The 14,351-nt window shown below is 39.0% G+C and overlaps 1 protein-coding gene across 2 annotated transcripts in view; it reads right to left on the bottom strand.

Moving 5' to 3' along the window:
• CTNND2 (catenin delta 2) overlaps nucleotides 1-14,351 on the bottom strand; it is a 1,073,049-nt gene that overhangs the window by 803,706 nt on the left and 254,992 nt on the right. The window lies entirely within an intron of this gene.

Genomic DNA, 14,351 nt, shown 5'->3' with positions numbered 1-14,351 from the left:
TGTGCACTGATTTCCTGAGAGCCAGTTATCACATCAAAGAAAACAACCAATCTGGTCAGGAATCACTTGCCCTTGGTGAATTCATGTTGACTCTTCCAGGTCTCCTTCCTTTCCTACAAGTGTTTCAAAATGCATTCTTTAAAGACCTGCCTCAATTTTTTCAGGGACTGAAGTGAAGCTGACTGATCTGTTGTTTTCTGGATCCTCCTTCCCTTTTTTAAAGATGGGCACAACATTTGTCTTTTTTCAGTTATCCAGGACCTCCCCTGATTGCCACCAATAATGGCTAAAGGCTGTGCAATCACATCAGCCAACTCCTGCAGCACCCTTGGATGCATTATATCTGCCCTCATTCAGGGCTGCTGATGGGGGGACAAGGCAAAGAGGATAGTTGCCCTGGGTTTCAGCAGTTTAAAAGGACCTGGGGTTCTGCCACCATGGCAGCAATGGAGGACAGAGCTCCAGGCCCTTTAAAATCACTTCTGGAGTCCCAGGATACACTGAGAACTGTGACCCTTAGTCCAGCCTCTTCCACCAGAGGCCCCGCCCCTTCCAAGGGGCCCACAGCCAAGCCTTTCACACATTGCTGAGAGCCTGGAAAAGTCTGTTGCCAGCTTCCGGACCCACAGATTTGTGCGTGAGCAGCTTTTTTGAATAGCCCACAACCTATTTCATCCCGAGTGTTCCTCACCTCCTCCATATACTGTGCTGTCCAGTGCAGCAATCTGGGAACTGACCTAGTCTGTGAAGACTAAGGCAAAAAAGCTCTGAGTACTGATACTGAGATACTTCACACACAGAAATGGAGTCCAATCGATGCCTCCCCCTCCCCCCAGCCTTTGTGAAATCCCTCCGTAAAGATAAATGTCCCTTCTGGTATGGACAAAGTGGTGGAGGACAATGTACGCTGCTCACTCACCAATCAGCACGTGTGCTCCAGAGATCAGGCAGCAGCTCTTATACCATGCTCCATGATTGCTGGTGCTAATGAACATACATCACAGTTTAGCGCAGGTAATGAATACTGCTGGCAACAAGGAAACTGGGATCTTTATACCTCTGGAAAGAGACAGGAAGTGAAGGGAATTGAAGGGATGGCCCGGGGGGACTGTTGAAACATGCCCCTTTCTCCATCCACACAGCTTTGTAGAACAGGTACAAGCCAATGGCACAACAGGAATACATACATGACCAAACCCCTTGCGCACCATATGCTTTGCACACGTTACTATCCTTCAGGAGCATGTTTCAAGGATTCACATGTGGACAGTTGGAGAGCTGTAGTTGTGTATACTCTGAAATGTAGAAGCATCTTCAGTAAAACTATGAAACATGTATTAGAGCCTGACCCTGTGATCCATAATACAAAATTTATTTTTTCAATGGATGTTCTGATTCAAACAGAAGAGCAGGGCTGATAAATATACTGGATATTTATCATAAATACAAATGCTCGACAACATGCTACCCTTCTCCCAGGCATCAGGTATAACACAATAACCTAAGTCATTCCTAAATCTTTAGGAGAGTAAGGTAAGTAGTCCTAAAAAAAACCTTCTCTCAGATGTAACAAAGTAATCCCCCCTCAAAAAAAAAAAATTCTACTGCTCTGAAGAAAGGGACAGAACCACTCTATTCTGCATACTCTCCTCTGTCCTGAAGAGATTTCCATGTGCAAATCCTCCTGGCAGTTAATGTTGTTTAGCCCAGCCATCACCTCTCCTGAGGAGAGTTGGCTCTATTTTCAATAGAAGGTTTCCTATTATGCCATTTTATTTATAAGGAAGGTGGAAGGCCATTGCAGAGTCCCTGTGAACGTCTCAAGATCAATCTTTTTATTGTAGATTTTTCTAATGCTCCCCTCACCACCTAAAATATCTGTCATTTCATCTGGTTTTGGGGAGAGCAAGCCACATGCCCTTGACAGAACAACTTCATGAATAAATATTCAGTGACAGATAGCTCATAGCAGCATTCAGGGCTCAATTTCCTATTCAGACTGCTGATACTTATTTTACCAGGAAGCATACCTCTTCCAAAAATATATAAAATACATATTACATGTATTTTTAATTACCTCCCATCATTACTTTCTCACATTTCATAACTAAAAGCCCATTACTAAGATTTAAGTACATCTCTTTGACACTGAGGATCTTTTTCAAAGTGATCATTAAAAAATATTGCATATTTAAGGTCAGGCATTCCATAATATAAACATTTCTACAGAAAAAAAAAGTTTTAAAAAGTATTATTTTATGTGCTATACTATACTCTGGAGTAAAAAACTTAAAGTGTAAAAGAAGACACAGAGGAGAACAAATGGATTTAGTGCATTTCGAATGCTAGTGAGGATGGCAATACTGAGTTAGGATAAAAAATGGTTACTCACCTTTGTAACTGTTTTCTTTTAGTTGTATTGCCCATATCTATTCCAAATGACGTATGTGCAATACAGCTGACCCAAGAGGTAGTATCTAGGAAAACTTCCTGCAGTGTGCGCACACCTCAGTTAGAATACATATAAGCAAGCACTCAAAGGAGAAGTAAATGTTCCAGGAAATAAGGTGGCTGGAGAGATTTGTTAACCTTTCCGGTATAAAGAGTGAGGAAATTCCTTGGGGGTGGGAGGGGAGGAAAATTGGTGAAAACTTGGTAAACTATTTGAACTAAGGAAACAAGCAACTGGGGTGCGGGGGGAGGCATGATTTGGTTGAAAAATACATTCATCATACTTTGTTCATCACTGTTCCTAGACAGTGAGGGACCTTCTGACATAGTACAACACTCTAGAAACAGTGCCCTTCAATTCAGGGCTCAAGACACTTGCATTGTTGAGTATCAGTTGCACATGTTTAAATAAAGTGAACTTCAACTTCCATTACAGTGAGTGCAGCACTAACGTAACTTCGAAAAAGACTTTTAAGACTCTCAGTATGAACCTAGAGTCAATGGGAGTTTTGTTAGAGTGACCAGGAGCAGCCCCCATGGAATTAATAGCTAGCTGAGATAAAACGTTAACAACGTGGGAATAGGTAGACAATGATTAATGACATGACAAGACAATGAAAATGAAAAGACAATACTGATAAATAATGTTTTTTAAGACTAAAGGCGTGTAATAAAAACACAAACAAAATGGAGGTTCACAGCCAGATTCTTTATCCTTTTCTCAGAATAACAGTCACATCAATGCTGTTTATGACTGGCAGGAGTAGATGCTACTAAGAGTGAGAAAATATTGCAGAATCTGGTTGTGTACTATTAAAAGTTATTTATTAGTGTCTCTATGAGTAACAGCTTGCGCAGAAGTATTTAACAAAAAACTTGAACTGCCCAAATCTTTACGATTTGTTGGACAAAAGCACCAAACAGAAGTAGCCTAATCAAATAAGCTGAACAAATAGACAAACACAAATTTTTGACTGCAAGATGACATTTCTAAGAGTTATATGCCTAGGACGGCTGGATTTCCAATTAGGCACAATAGGCAAGTGACTAGTGTTCTTATGACTTACCTCTCTAAAACTGTGTGGAAGATCAGCTGGAAGGAGGGTAGGCAGAAGGGGTGCTGAAGATGCTGTGCCTAGGGACAGGTCAAGTGTAAATCTGGCCCTTATACCTAACTGCTCCAAAAATACATTAATGAAGGAGACTTAGGACAGATCTGTGTAATTTTAAAAAGGCTACACAACCCGCATCAAAACTGCATAGGGAGAATGATATGCTAAGGGGAAAAAAATAAGTAGATGTGGCCTAGGCTCATTTTTTTTATATATCTCAGTTGTAATTTGTCACGTTAAGTGCTAGAACTAAGGATTATGTTTCTGACAGTAATTTTTATTTCCATTAAAATATATATTGTGTTTCACAGACTAATTAGCAGTACACAGCTTTAGCAATATGGTAGTAAGGATACATGTATAATAAAAAAGACAGCTGGACCACATACATAGATGCTTATGTGCTAAAATTTGAGGAGGGTAAAATTATATCACAGCATGAGTTCTATTCAATTAATGGAATGTGAAATGTAGTATTTTTAAATAAAACTTTGAGAATCAGTGCAACTTGATGCAGTGCACTTCACTAAAAATAGCTCTTTTAAATTGTTTTTATAGTAGCAAGTAAGCCATTTTAAGAGATTTAATTAAACCGTGCTTTTTCATTTATCCATATGTTTAATTACTAAAAGCCATTTAATTGATAGGACAAATTCTTCCACTAGATAGAAATGCGTATCTGTTCTTTTGTTGTCATTTAAATGACTGTGAGTCTAAAGTTAGCATAGCCTTAAAAAAATAAGTACATGATTTTTTTTTTCTGTTATAAAAACCCAAGTAGATTGATATCCTTTGAGTTCCCAGGGGCAGAAGGCCAAATTCTACTTTCATTAGTGCTGGTGTTTTCTCACTTAAGTCATTGGAGTTTTCACACAGCCAAAAAATGGAAAAAGTTCTTAAAAACCCCAAACAAACAGGTGGCCCAAATCCAAATGGCAAGTGACTCCATCTAGAAATTCAAATTGCCCTTTCAAAATCGTAAGTACAAAGTGCCATTGTACTTTAAAAAATTTGCGAAAGAAGATCTATTTAGGATCTGATTCTCCACCCATAAGAACAATATTCATTACTTACATTCAGTATAAAATACTATTCAATATGCATAAGAGTAACCTAATTGTGCTCCTACCCAGAATTTCTTCCTGCTTGCAAGTACAACTAAGAACAAATGAACAGGATTCTAAAAATTCCTTGAGTATCTATCTTCTCAGGTTCTTGTATTGCATTACTTCAGACTATCTGTATTTGTGACAGTACACATGACATGCATCTGGAAGTTAGACAGAACCCTAAAGAACATAATTATTTAAAGGTGCCATTCTGTGGCATAGTATCCACTAGCACGAGTTGCATATTGTTGCATCTTCTATTTATTTACGTATAGAAAGTTAAATCAAACACAACTGAAACAATCTAATACTATAAAAGCACCTTAAAATAAATACTAGTAAAATACACATGATGACTAGACAGTGCCATATAACTTTGCACAAAAGTACTGTCAGTAGCATTCTTTATATCCTGAGAACATCTACTACCCTCCTTGGTGTCTCAGAATCTCTTCAAGTGGACCTCGTGTCTCAAAGGAGATGGTCATTACATCCCTACGTTTCACATCTGAAGTTCTTCTACACTTCCATGGTTTCTCTCACTATCAGATGTCTGAGTAGTGCCAATAAAGATACAGACTGTAGTATCTGGAGACCCTAGTCAGCAGTCCCTGCTATGATAAATACTGGACACACATACAACAGAAAGGTGGCTCCTGAACTATGATTTTTACATTCTATGTGTATAAGGAGAGTTGGTAGATACAACAGACATGGGCCACAAGGGAACAGCAACTTAATAATATTTAAAATCATATCTAATAACTTCTAGTAATTTATTACTTGTTTTTATGCCCCTCAATTTTTACCCCTAACTATAGTCAATGATTGCCATCCCATAAACAATTACTATAATTTCTTTTTCAGTCTGAGTGTATTTCAGTTGGCTTTTAATCAGTATTTTGGGAGCATATACAATATGCAGTCATCTTCAAGACAGCCCTCAGTACATGTGAACAACATCTAATGAGATCTTGGACTTTTTAATCCACCTTGAAATACTTGAGCACTAGTGCTTTCTACCAATGTTTTTACATTACAAAAGCTTTTCTCATGTCACTCATTCCAGAGACATCCTTCAGGCACCTGAGTGAAACATTTAATTGTGATCAGTAAGGTATGAATTTGATTAGATATGATATGAGCATAAAGACTTCCCCACCTCAAAGATTTCTGTTGAGGGGCAACAGGCCCTTGGAGGCCTCTTGAACTTAATCTCTTGATTGAATGACCTAACAGCCACTGAGTCTATTCACAGAATGGCCCAACAGTTTCAGTCAATATACATTCCACTTGTATTCAGGATATTACATCCCAGTGGCCTCAGTCAGTATGCGCATACCTATATTCAGGATATTATGGCCCAGCGCCCTCAGTCCACATATACTATAGGAAAAGCTCCCCCAGACGGGGGATTTGTACAAAGTGGGTAGGGGGACCCAGACCTTCTCTCTCCACCAGGTCCCAGCCCAGAGCCCTGTTGGCAGTGGCACAGTCTACTGCTTGCTCAATAGGGAATCCCGCTGCAACATGCTAAGCACTTTGGGAGCAATACCCTGCCCTTGGCTACTTCCTACCAGGTCTTGGCAGAAGTCCTCTCTGCCCTCATGCTCACGTCCCATGGCTTCTACTGTATCCCTTCTCAGCCCAGCTGCTGCCATTTGATCTGGCTGCGCTTCCTCCCCTGGAGTTCCTGCAGCGCCTCCTCCTCCTTTGGCCGCCAGCCCTGACTGAGCTGTTCCAGAGGCTTTTATAACTAGGCTCCAACTGGAGCATGCCCACCAGGACTGTGGGGGTAGGGCCCTTCAGCCAGCTGGGCCAAGATAACTCTGTCAATTCCAGTGTGGAGTTGATACACCTTGCCACAATTTCTCATTTTTAATATTGTCTGCTTCTTTCTTGGTCCTGGTCAGATTTCTGTCTCTCAGAATCTGTTATATATAACTAACCTAGTATGTCCCATTCCATCATCAGATCCACATTTTTTCTTTTGTATTTTGCAGTCTCCATTCTACTGCTGGCAGATTTAAATAAATATCAGCAAATTATAAAAAAGAAATCTGGAACTTGCAACACTTTAAATGATGAAGTCATTACAAGGGAAAGTTGCTTAAATATGTATTTGCTGAAAGGAAAATTGAAGGCACAGATCCAGGCACACTGAGTATTGAATTAGGCCTGCCAAAACTCTTGTCTTCCATCCAAAACAGATAGTACACTCGCATTGTGAAATCTAGACATGTCTGCATTCTTTGATGGTTGTATTCAAATGCTTTAGACCTATACAAATTGCTTGATTGGTTTTCTTGAAGTGACCATTCTGCTAATCCAGGTGGTTGGTATCTGCATTTTCTCCATATAAAATATTTACTGTTATATTATATTCAAAGTTAAACTTTTTAATTTATTTTCAAATGTTAACAAAATCTTTGGCAAGCCATGTATTTTGGCAATTATGTCCTTTATGTATTTCAGTCCGTTAAACACCTCATTCAATTCTCTGACAAATTATTTTGCATTGTGTTCTATGGACAAACTATATACCTATTCGATCTGCATTTGCATTGTGGACTTGATTAAAGGTGCTTTGAAATTAGAAATAAAATATACAGCTGTTAAAAAAATAAATTCTAAGACTTCAAACATTTATTTTAAAACCAAATACTAAGGATTATTCTGCAGAAAACACCATCATTTCATTAACATTTTTATTAAAAAACTCTTAGAAACTAACATTTTCCCCACTGCACATTTTACACAAAGACAAAATCATCCATGTAAAACGTTGAGTAAGATCTGCTCTGACTTTATAAACAAATATTGACTACCCCCACTGTACAATGAGTCTGAGGAAGTGGAGTTTGCCCATGATAGCTCATTTTATATATATATATATATATATATATATATATATATATATATATATATATATATATATATATATATATATATGTCTCTAATGTGCTACAGGACTACTCTTTCTTTAAAGTTACAAACTAACATGGCTACCCCCTGTATCTTTTAACCAGTTACCAATACATGAGAGGACATTTCTCTCTTATCCCACCACAGCTTACTTTGACAGAACATTTGACGAGGGAATTTGTCAAAGTCTTTCTGAAAATCTAAGTACACTACATGTACTGGATCCCCCTTGTTCACATACTTATTGATCCCCTCAAAGAACTTGAGTAAATTGATCAGACACAATTTCCCTTTACAAAAACCATGTTGACTCTTCCCCCAACAAATTATGCTCACCTATGTCTGACTATTTTGTTCTTTTGTGGACTATCTTTTAACCATGAGAGGACCTTCCCTCTTATCCCATGTCAGTTTGCTTTGCTTAAGAGCCTTTGGTGAGGTACTGTGTCAAAGGCATTCTGAAAATCTTAGCTCACTATAGCCACTGGATTCCCCCTTGGCCACATTCCCAGTAGAAAAACCACATTGATTCTTCACCAACAAAATATGTTCATCTATGTGTCTGACAATTTTCTTCTTTAAACTGAATGGTCATAGAATTAATGTCCCCAAACTCGTAACTTTATAAATGATGCATTGCAAAAACCGCTCACTAGCATCTGTTTTGAAAACAAAAGCTTAATGTACATCTGAGCAAGTGTACTTTAATTCAGTGAAATCCTGCTTCTGAGCAAGTGTACTTTTAATTCAGTGAAATGCTTCTTTTTCAAAAGGCTGTAGATGGCCTAACATTCAGAAATCACATGGACTGGAATTATAGATAAGCAATAAATGTTCTGCATTGCTGTGAAAGAATGTAACTCACCTTCCTTCCCATTGAGTTTTGGTGAAACTGGTCAATTAAAATGGATTATGCAATAGCAATAATACTAGTTAGCATTTATATAGCACTTTTTATCTGCAAAGCACCTAACAAATTGTTAATTAATCTGTAGAAAGAAAAATAACAATCAAGCAAAATAAATTGATTATGGATTAACAGTACCAAAAAGGTCAGAAAGTTAATATAACACTATCCTCTCTACAGTGTTACTAAAGAATATTATTAGCCATATTAGAAAACAAAGGAATTACTTTAGAGATACTGTGAAAAGGCATACAAAATGAATGGAAAAGAAACAACATTGAAAAATAAATTCTCCATAAAATATATTCTAAGAATTAACAACCCTAACATATTTTGTTATCAGAAGCACAAGTTTTTTGTCTTTGTTGATAACTAAATTATTTGCAGCTGTCACACTGTCATGTTAAACAAAACAGAAATCTGAAACGTTAGAAAATAAATGTCAGATTTGGATATCAGCATACATGGAAGTATCTGATATTTATGTAGTAAACTGTAAAAAAGCATTCATTAGACACAAAATTATGAAAATCATTTAAATGCACATTTATAGTAACACATACTGTGACTGAATATAAAGGTATCTCCAGTATTATATAGCTCACAGTGCTGAAAACAATGCATCATCTAAAGTAAAAGAAAGAAGTGACCATTATGATGTTGGAAACAAAAATATTAAAACCTGGTCTTTTGTATCCTTGGCAGAGAAAAATAATAGATTTCATTATTAAATTAGGAAGTTAAAGGATTTGGGAGGGGGGATATTTCTAAATCTAGAAGAAGTGGCAATTTTGCTATACTACCAGTAAGGTTCAAACATCCTGTACCTATCCTGTAGGCTGTACTCAGACAAAATACTCAGTGCCCATAATAAATCCCCTCCTGACAGGCAACAAAAATCAGGAAGTGAGCCTCACACATCTTTCAATGAATAAGAGTAGCAGAGGCTATACCCAAAGAGCAAAGAGTCTAATTTTAGACGGTATCAGCAAAATCATATAGCATCTTGCAGTTGTACATATAACAATGTTCAGGCGAGGATATCAAAGGTTTTTCTTTACAATTGTAAGTAAATATCAACACTTTTGACATACATAAATTATTGTGAAGTAACAGCTTGAGCCACTTTGGCTTGCCCAAAGCCCCAATGTGAGTAAATGGCAGACTCAGGTCTCATTACTCTCCGTTATGTTACAAAATAACACTAATGAGCTTTACTACTGCAAATGGGAGCATGAGCTCTTCTATTTAAATTACTCTTGGAGGGAAACCCACATATGCCCAAGCACAGACTCCTGTTCCTTGGACATTCACACATGCAACCAAAAATGCTAGTGAAACCTAAGATGTCCTTATACCTATTTTCCAAACAGATCCCTAATTTGGAAGGGGGGGGGGGGAATCTGATTGATTGGGAGTTATGGCTGGGCATCTGGGATCCCATATAAGAAGGTGCTCTGGGAAGATATAAGGGAGGAACATGTTTCAATAGCACAAATACCATCTTTGGTGAGCAAGGCCTGCTCCCTGTGGACAGAGGAGCATGGGGCACCATATTTGTTCTCCATCAATATTTAAACTGTATGCTCTGTATAAGTATTTGGGTGATTATTTTCTAATTCTTCTAGATTTTATCCATATACTTATCTGGCTGTGCCTATGTCTAACAAGTGAAAACATTTAAAAACAGAATGCACTGCATTCTTTAAAAAGCAATTAATGTACAATTTCAAATAGCATTGTTTGGATATAATAGCTAACTGACAATATTGGAATCAGTCAGATTACTATTATTCAGTGGTTACTGAAGGCATACAAATTAAAAGTACATTTAACATGTAACGCAAGATTAAAACAGTAAATCTTAAAAAGCTAATTACTGTATTTGTATTAATGCAAATAAGATACTAATTTTTATAGTTGTGAGTAATCACTGTACGAAACACCATGTTACAGCCCAGATAGGCTAGCAAATTTTTTTAATCCCACAAAAGTGAACATCCTTACCTTGCCCTTTCCTGCCACTTCTCTGAGGCGATGCCCCATTCCCTTGCTGAGGGACTGCTCCCTGCTCACTCCCCTCCCCCCCACAGCTCTGTTGCTCACTCTCTCACCCTCACTCACTTTCACCAGCTGGAGTAGGGGGCTGAGATGCAGGAGAGGGAGAGTGTTCTAGATGGAGGTGCAGGCTCTGGGGTAGGGCCAGAGATAAGGAATTTGGGGTGCAGAACTGAGGTGTTTGCAGTGCAGGAGGGAGTTCCAACCTGGCCAAGGGTTCAGAGTGGAGGCTCCAGCTGGGCAGTGCTTGTCTCAGGCATCTCTAGTGCACTGAGGCTAAGGTAGGCTCCCTGCCTGCCCTGTCTCCGTGTGGCTCCCAGTAGTAGTCAGCATCCCATATACCCAGCTCCTAAGCTGTGGGCAGGCAAGATAGAGCCCACAGGCAGGTTCTGACTCACCAAGCCTTTGGATCCAACCAGTGATGGAGCTGGGGGCAGCGTACAAAATCACCCCCCATTCCACAAGTGGCATAGGGAGCTATATGGAGCAGCCAGCCACTTTCAATGACCTGGGGCTGCTGCAGGCAGGAGCCTATGTGAGGGTACCACTGCACTACTAAACAGGACCAACCTAGGTAAGCATCTCCTGGCCAGAGCCTGCATCTGGCACCCCACCCTATCCCACATCCCACTCCCTGCCCAACATCAGCACCCAGCCCTCTGCCTTCTCTTCCCATCTCAGGTCACAACTTCCTTCCTGACCCTGCATCCCAAACCCCTGCCCCAGATCACAATCCCCTCCTTCACCCAAATTCCCTCAAACTCTGCACCCTCTCCTGAACAGCAATCACCTCCCTGAGTCCCCTTCTACACTTAACTTCTGTTCCAGACCCCACCCCCCCTCCATAGAAAAGTGTGGCCCCTGACCAATTACTAAAACCTTGAGGTGCCCCCAAACAAAAATTATTGCTCACCCCTGACCTACGCAATGGGACCAGGGAGTCCTGTTTGCTGTCTGTGCACGCAGGCACCATACCTGCTGCTCCCATTTGCCATTATGCCCAGCCAATTGGAGCTTCAGAATGAGTATTTGGAAGAGGCACAATATGTGAAGCCCTCTAGCTGCCTCCGCACCGAGAAGTAGCTGGCATGTCTGGTTCCTAGGCGCCATGTGAAGCCAGGGAAGCAGGCAGTTTACCTTAGCCCCATGCACCACCAATCAGACTTTTAGTGACCAACTCTGTAATACTGACTGGAGCTTCTATGGTCCCTTTTTGACCAGGCATTCCAGTAGAAAACCAGATACCTCACCAGATGAGCAGTGAACTAAAGTCACTATAGCCTGGGATATTTACATAGAGTACATCTACACTTGCTCGTTAGTTTGAGCTTGGTAGGGTAATTAGGGCAAACGGAGTTGCAAATGAAGCATGTTCCCGAGCGCTGCCATTTTTAAATCCCCCTTAGTCCGAACTCCGTGCCCACGGCTACACGCGGCACGGAGTAGGTACTTCGAATTAAAGATCATAATTCAAACTACCGTTACTCCTCATTCCACGAATTAGGATCTTTAATTCCATGAGGAGTAACGGTAGTTCGAATTAGGATCTTTAATTCGAACTACCTACTCCGTGCCGGGTGTAGCCGCGGACATGGAGTTCGGACTAAGGGGGATTTAAAAATGGCGGCGCCCGGGAACATGCAAATGAAGCCCAGGATATTTAAATCTCGGGCTTCATTTGCAACTCCGCTTGTCCTAATTACCGTACCTAGCTCGAACTAACGAGCTAGTGTAGACGTACCCATACAGAGGAGATACAGAAGTAGCTTCTTAAAATACTGCAATATTGTGGAAGGACAGGTAAGAAAGCAATACCCAGAAACACCTTTTCCCTTGAATGCCTCCTTCATTTACTCCCAAATTGCCAGATATTTTGTGAATTACAGATATATTAAACACACAAAAGTTAAGAACATTATTAAGCCTATAAAGTCAAGTATTCATAATTTTTAAAATGACAGAATTACGGTTGACTATAAAATCTTAAATCATTTCACTAGGGCTTATGCACTACATACAACACATAATTTAATTACATACTTGCATCTTTTAAAATTGTAGAATTTCCTAACTTTTGAATTCTTCACTTTGCCAAATTAATTATATTCTTTTAACATATTTTTGTGTTTTAATGCCTAGGTTTTTATAAAAACAAGCACAAGTCGCATTCCTGTCAAATTTCTGGTCCCTGACACAAAAGGTGCTTGAGCTTCTCAAACAGAAGATCACCAGATTTTTTTTCTTTGAACACATGCCAAACAATGTATTTTCCTCCAATCTCTTTTTCAGAAATAGTAAAACCATTTTGGCTGAAAATTCCAGAAACATTCATGCTAAGGTGGACATATGGCATGTAAAATTTTAGCCTCAATAGTTAAAGTGTGGCAAAGTTATAAGCAATTGAAAAAAGGGTCTTGTAATAGGAAGTATTGGTCAGTATTAAAATATGCAGTCATGTCAACTTTACGTGTTTCAAAATGTTATAAGCTATCAAAATAAACAATAGATAGATCGACAGCAAGTGTTTAACAATACGGTAGTCACTACAAGTAGAATTAACATTACAAAATATGTAACAGTAAGGTTTCCCATGTGCCTGACTATGTAAGCACATTGCACATATGAGGTAGAGACCAAGAATGGTCTGAAGTTATGAACAGAATGATAAAGAACTTTGAACAATGTATGAAGTGTTTTTGTATGTCCACAGTCATACAGTTTGATAATAGCATAAAAAACTACTCAGCACATGACTTTAAAAAGTTGCTTTCCATACGGAGGAGGAGGAGACAGAGGCTGAACTCACAAGCCAACCTTATTTAAATCCATTCATATGTGAAGCTGTATCTCTTGATGCTAAAGATTTACCTCTTCTGTAATTGGATTTCCTGATTAAGGATTGGCTTAATCACTTACCAATGGCATCATAGAAGATGAAATCCATTGATTGATGTCTCAGGCCATACATATATTCATTGTGAGGCCACAAAAATATGAAGTCTTAGAGAGGTAGACATCTTAGTCTGTAACTTTAAAAACGAGTGCTGTAGCACCTTAGAGGCCAACACAAATATATATACCATCATGAGCTTTCATGGGGAAAACCCACTTCTTCAGATGAGCTGGAAGTTGCAAGGTATGAGGCAACTTTAACTTTATTACAGCATATCAAAGCAGTGCATAAAAACTGACCGCACAACAGTGATAGCAGATCCCTTAACATGGATACACAAAACCAGCACCATGTTAAAGTGAAGATATATTCTAAATCCCCAACTGGAATAGTATTCCAGGGACAGTTCAGCTATAAAGAAACCTCAATCATGCTTATTTTATACATCCACACTCAATTTATATTTTGTGCACTTCATAAGGTATTCTGATTTTATGGTCAGTAACCTGCTTATATTGCAAGTCAAAAGGATGGCAATAGATATGGCACTGGACTGATAAATACATACATATACTAAAACTGCACCGTGAAATAACCTTGGCAGCTGACAGATATGTGCTGTGAAAGAAGTGAAAATAAATCTTATTCTGAAACCTCTTTTTCTTGAAATGCTGTCATATGCATATCTAAATTTTGTTGCTGTACTCAAATACAAAGATTTTTTTCAAACTTGTGAGCTTCATTACTGGAAGCTATATCCTACAGAAATTTAACAGTGATGAGAGTGGATGACAACAACATAGAAACAGTGAGCAGTTGCATAAAGCTAATAGAAAAAAGCCCTAGGAGTTCTATATAGACTGTGATATGACAGTATGCCACTCTTAATGTAATCA

The sequence above is a fragment of the Pelodiscus sinensis genome, chromosome 2 (genome assembly GCF_049634645.1).
Source record: "Pelodiscus sinensis isolate JC-2024 chromosome 2, ASM4963464v1, whole genome shotgun sequence".
Lineage (NCBI taxonomy): Eukaryota > Metazoa > Chordata > Testudines > Trionychidae > Pelodiscus > Pelodiscus sinensis.
Note: the sequence above shows the minus strand (reverse complement) of the source record. Positions and strands in the feature narration are given on the sequence as shown.